The sequence below is a fragment of the Ornithorhynchus anatinus genome, chromosome 1, assembly GCF_004115215.2.
Source record: "Ornithorhynchus anatinus isolate Pmale09 chromosome 1, mOrnAna1.pri.v4, whole genome shotgun sequence".
NCBI lineage: Eukaryota > Metazoa > Chordata > Mammalia > Monotremata > Ornithorhynchidae > Ornithorhynchus > Ornithorhynchus anatinus.
In genome coordinates, this window is record NC_041728.1 from 38,701,820 (window position 1) to 38,707,652 (window position 5,833).

Genomic DNA, 5,833 nt, shown 5'->3' on the forward strand with positions numbered 1-5,833 from the left:
ACAAGGCAGAAGCCCAGTTTGTTTCTGCCCCCTGGAGAAGTCTCCCAGACAGGCCTGCTCACAGGTAAGACGCTGGGGAATTGGGGGGGGGTGGTTGTGGCTGTGTTGGGGAGGGGGTTTCCACGGGCTGAGACTCTGGAGGAAACCCAGAGTGCGTGGTGTGTCCTGCTTTGGAGCGGCAAAGCCAGCCAGAGCCTCCCCTGCAGGGCATGTGAATGGCAGCTGCTCTGTTCTATATGAGGAATCTTTCCTCCTTTCTCTCTGTCTCCTTTTTTTCTCACTCTCTGACCTTGGGTGTGAATGCGCCTGCAGGGCACAGTCCAGCTGCAAATGGGGCTGGGCCTGGGCTGCAGCATCCTCTGCCACAAGCAGGGGGGCAGAGTGAGATTACCCTGAGACCTTACAAGCCTTATCCTTAGGGCCAAGGAAGGAACCTGAGCTCCAGGTGCATCATGGGAGACCCGGCCCCCTGGCCCATCCCCGCCTCTCTAAGGACATATTGGTGTGGACAGGACTGGACAGAATGGTGAGTTTTATGTCTTAAACTTGGGGCCTTCTGAGTTCTGTTTTGGGCAAGTGGGAGGAATTGAGGAAACAATGGTCTTTATTGAGCACTTAAGTCTAGACCACTTTGCGAAGTGCTTTAGAGAGTATAGTGAAAGAAACCTTATCCTCCTCTGGACATACACACACAATCCATTGCATCCATATAGTCCACAACCCAAAGCAGTGACCCACTCGCTCTGGGCTCAGTAGTGACCCCTGACCAGGCTCCTACCCACCCTACAACTTCCTGCTCCCTGGCCGGAAGACTGGACTCCCCATTGCCGACCCAACCGAGCCTTCCCCGCCCCCAACTGTGAATGGCCGGCACTCACCATGTGCGGGCAGGGGCACACCTCTTCAGCCAACCAACAGTCACATCCATCCCCAGGAAGCCACAGCGCAGCCCCGAACCGGACCACCTGGTCTCACGGACAGTGGAGGAAGGACCAGCTACTCACCGGATGCCATGGACACTGATAAATTGCGCCGGCCCTACTGAGAGGAAATTTGTTGACACGAGGCTGCTGCCCCCTGGCCACCCCCTTCCCGCCCCCTATCCTGCAACTGTATCCTCTCCTTCCAGACAGTGCCATTTCCTTTGGGGGGGTTAAGGGTCAAACACTGCATCATGGGTGCCAAATCAATCCCTTGCAACTCCAGGAGGGTATGGAGGTGTGTGCACGTGTGCGTGCCTCATGCGTGGGAGCGAGGGCCGGGACCAGAGCAGGGTCAGAGGGGCCGCCCCTCTTGGGCCGGGTAAAGGGTTATGGAAACAGGGGTCTAGAGTTTGGGGCCGGTACTCCGTGGGCGGATCCGAGCAGGAGTGAGGTCGCACCGGGGCCCTTAATTCTATAGTCAGTGCGACATCCTCCTTGCCTGTTCTGCCCTGTGGGAGTTTCCTGCCTAACTCAGGCTTCAAGAGTACAGACTCCCTTTCCCATCCAGGGGGGTGCCCCTGGGGGAGCGGGTGTAGGGACAGGTTGAGTCAAGGTGTGCGTGTGTCTGTCTGTATGTATGTATGTGTGACTACCCTTGTCTTCCATCCCTCCTGGATGAGCAGAAAGAGGGGTGGAGAGGACTAACAGCAAATGCTAGAGTGGGAAGGTGCAAAGTGGTTTCCCCCATCCTATCAACAGAAATGGCACTGTCTGGCCCCCTTCTCTCCCCTTCCTCTCCTCCTCCCATCTCTGTCCCCTTGGCAGCCTGGGATCTGTAAGCCCAAATGTCTCTGTTTGGAATAAAATGTATACGTTCTTCATCACTCTTGAGCCACTGGCAATTGGCCCCGCTCCACAGAAGGGTTAGAATTAGGGAGAACCAACTCTGTACTCAAAGCAGGTGGATGTCACCAGCTTCTAACTTGTAGAGTGACCCCTAGCACCCTCCCAACCTCCAGATCTCATTCCTTCTGGCTCACGCAGGCAGGGTAAGAGGTCTTATGAGTTCAAGGAAGGGGCTTGATGACGCACTCTTTTTCTTCTTGCCTCTCCCCCTATCCAGCCTCAGGGTCTCTATAGGAATGTGGCTCCCATGGGCTGGAGGGTTTCAGATTTCTCCCTGCCCCTATCGACTCTGGTGGGCAGGGCTAGCGTGGATGGCAGGACCCTCTAGGCCCAAGAGAGAGGGAGGGGGCAGCATGAGTTGGAGGTGGGCAGGGGCTCAGATTGGAGGTTGTCCCAGGTTCCATTACCCTGCCAGTTTAGTGAATTAATCCGTCATATTGGAGCGACTTAAATGACTTGCTGTGTGACTTAGTGATGTGCCTCAATCTCTCTGGGTCTCTGCTTCCCCTCCCCTTTTCTAATAACAAGCATAATAATTGTGGTATTAAGTGCTTAAGTGCCAGGATGTCCATCATTTATTTATATTCTTGTCTTTATCCCCTTCTAGTCTGTAAACTCCTGGTGGGCAAGGAATGTGTCTACTAACTCAGTTTTTAATCGCAGTAATAATAATGATTGTGGTATTTGTTAAGCACTTAGCATGTCAGGCACTGCAGCAAGAGCTTGGTTAAAGACACAGCAATTGGGATTGGACACAGTTCCTGTCCCACACAGGGCCCCCAGTCTCCATCCGCATTTTACAGATGAGGCAACTGAGGGCCAAAGAAGTTGTCATCTGCCTAAAATGACACAGTAGACAAGTGGCAGAGTTGGGATTAACTGGGGTATTTACGTGCCCACAATGTGCCAGGTGTTATACGAATGGGTGGGAGAGGTGGAAGGGGGGAAATACAAGCAATTCAGGTTAGACACAGTCCCTGTTGCAGATGGGCCTCTCTGTTTCAACTGCCATTTTACAAATGAGAAAAGACACAGGGAAGTGACTTGCCCAAGGTCACACAGCAGCCATACACAAGTACACACCCGTGCAGAGAGAGCGCTCAAGGGCCCACGTGTGAGGGCATGTACTCTCACAAATGCACTTGTGCCTCAGAGATCCTGCTTACCTGTAATTTTCTTTTACTGTCTGCCTTCCCCACTAGCCTGTAAGATGCTTGAAGGCAGGGATCTTGTCTACCAGATCCATTTAACTCTCCCAAGCGCTTGGTAAATTGGTCTGTCCACCATGGGCTCACAGTGTGTGTTGGTGGGGGGGGGGCATACATCAATACAAGCAAAAATACAATATATATATCAATATATATCAATGAAATTATATACATAAGTGCTGTGGGGAGAGGGGGCAAAGAGCAAAGTTGAGCCAGTCACGGTGATAAAGGAGTAGGAGCTGAGGAAAAGTGGGGCTTAGCCTGGGAAGGCCTCTTGGAGGAGGTGTATCTTCAATAGGGCTTTGAAGGGAGGAAGAACGATTGGCAGATGTGAGGAGGGAGGCCCAAATCAATTCCCAAATGCACACCACCATTGAAAGATGGAGTTCCATAATTCACTCCCACTCAAAGGAGAGAGTGTGTGTGTGTATGTATGTCCTTGCATGCATGAAAGATGGGGTTAGCTTTGGGGAGAGTAATGAGGAGGGGACTGCCACAGTCAGCAAGGAAACTGGTTCATGAATTGGGGCTCAGTGCAGGGAGCTGGCTCGGGCTTGGCCAACTGAGCAGACATGCAGCCCTGCACACCCCTGTCAACAACTGGGGACCTCCTCCACATGTGATAGTGGTAGCTCCTATCAAATTGGGGACCTCCTCCATGTCCACCACAATGCATTTCCCAACTCTAATCCTCGTGGAGAGATGGAGCCAGGAACTGTGCTGCCACCTCTAAGGGAAGGTGTTGGTTGTGGTTGGTGAATATGTTTGTTTCAATTACTGTACTTCCAAATTCATCTCTGGAGAAGGCGAAGAGAGAGAGGAGGGGGCTGCCAGCCCCAGCACAGAGGCTGGTACTGGAAATGGGAACTGGGACTCTGCGCAGGGAACTGGTTCTTTCTGACCCGACTGTGGAACGGAGAAGACCTGGGGCCCTTAATTCTCTAGATGGATCAAACCTCCCATTGCCCTCAGTCCTATCTGCAGACTCATATTGCATATCTTCAGACTCGGAGAAGGGGCATCTGTGGCCTTGACCAGTGGTGGCTGCTGGGGGTTGGGGGAGGGAGAAGCCTAGGGTCAGGAGTATGACAGGGTGACATTAGCACGTCGCCCCTGTTCCTCTTTGAGGATCAGAGCTGTGTGGACTTCTGTTCTACAGCAGGAGTGCAGGGACTGAATTCTGTCTAGTCTTTCATTATTCTGGGCACCCAGTCCCTGGAGAATGACTAACAGACTTGAGAATATGAAGAAGGGGTTAGTTAAGGGTTTTGAGCTAGCTGCAGGATGTAGTAGTCTGCTTAATAATAATGATAATGTTTACGATATTTAAGTGCTTACTATGTGCCAAGCACTGAGATAGATACAAGGTAATCAGGTTGTCCCATGTGGGGCTCACAGTCTTAATCCCCATTTTACAGATGAGGCAACTGAGGCACCGAGAAGTTAAGTACTTGCCCAAGGTCACACAGCACACAAGTGGGGGAGATGGGATTAGGACCCACATCCTCTCACTTTCAAGCTTTTGCTGTTTCCACTAAGCCACACTGCTTGGGAGATAATAATAATGATGTTATATGTTAAGCACTTATGTGCTAAGCACTGTTCTAAGTTCTGGGATAGATACAAGGTAATTGAGTTGTCCCACATGGGGCTCACAGTCTTAATCCCCATTTTACAGATGAGGTAAGTGAGGCACAGAGAAGTTAAGTCACTTGCCTAAAGTCACACAGCAGAGAAGTGGCGGTGCTGGGCTTAGAACCCACGACCTCTGACTCCCAAGCCCGTGCTCTTTCCACTAAGCCATGATGGCAAGCTGCAGTTGCTAAACCTCACTTCTATTGGGCAATCCACATTTCAGGAAGACTCATGTTTGTAACCTAGATGGTTTTTGTGGCTCAGTGGAAAGTGCCAGAGCTTGGGAGTCAGAGGTCCTGGGTTCGAAACCTGGCTCTGCCACTTGTCAGATGTGTGACTGTGGGCAAGTCACTTAACCTCTCTGTGCCTCAGTTAACTCATCTGTAAAAATGGGGATTAAGACTGTGAGCCTTGCATGGGACAACCTGATTACCCTGTATCTCCCCCAGCACTTACAACAGTGCTCTGCACATAGTAAGCGCTTAACAAATACCAGCGTTATTATTATTATTATTTTCGTCTGCCTATCTCTCCCTTTCTATCAGACAAATGGCTTTCCTGGAGTCTGAAGTGTCCAACAGATGTGATCCTTAGCGGGTGATGGAGGGCAGGATGGGGAGACTTGGGCCACCATAGTCATTCGCTCAGGCGAGTCTTCCGGGACCAGATCTCATAACCCCAGATCTCACAATGCCAGACATGATGGAGTGCTTACTGTGTGCAAGCACTGCACGAGGTGCTTGTGAGAGTACAATAGGACAGACACATTCCCTGCCCACAACCACAAGGCCTACTGGTAAGAGCACCGGCTTGGGAGTCAGAGAATGTGGATTCTAATCCCATCTCTGCCACTTGTCTGCTGTGTGACCTTGAGCCAGTCACTTAATATCTCTGTTCCTCAATTCCCTCATCTGTAAAATGGGGATTAAGACTGTGAGCCCCACATAGGACGATCTGATCACCTTGTATCTACCCTAGCATTTAGAACAGTGCTTGGCACATAGTAAGTGCTTAACATAGAGCATAATAACTCAGTATCGTACCCCCCAGCACATCCTACAGTTCTCAGTACACAGTCCACACTCAATAATCACCAGTATGTTTTCACCTCGGTCTCTCCTTAGTGGCTAGAGCCCAGGCCTGGGAGTCTAAAGGTAAAGG

At 51.1% G+C, this 5,833-nt stretch overlaps 1 long non-coding RNA gene across 1 annotated transcript; it reads left to right on the top strand.

The window, feature by feature from the left end:
- Positions 1-312: 312 nt before the first annotated feature.
- LOC114814250 lies at positions 313-1,807 on the top strand. The gene is made up of 2 exons (XR_003762010.1): positions 313-526; positions 935-1,807. It is a non-coding gene; the product is annotated as an uncharacterized LOC114814250 (long non-coding RNA).
- The last annotated feature ends 4,026 nt before the right edge of the window (positions 1,808-5,833 follow it).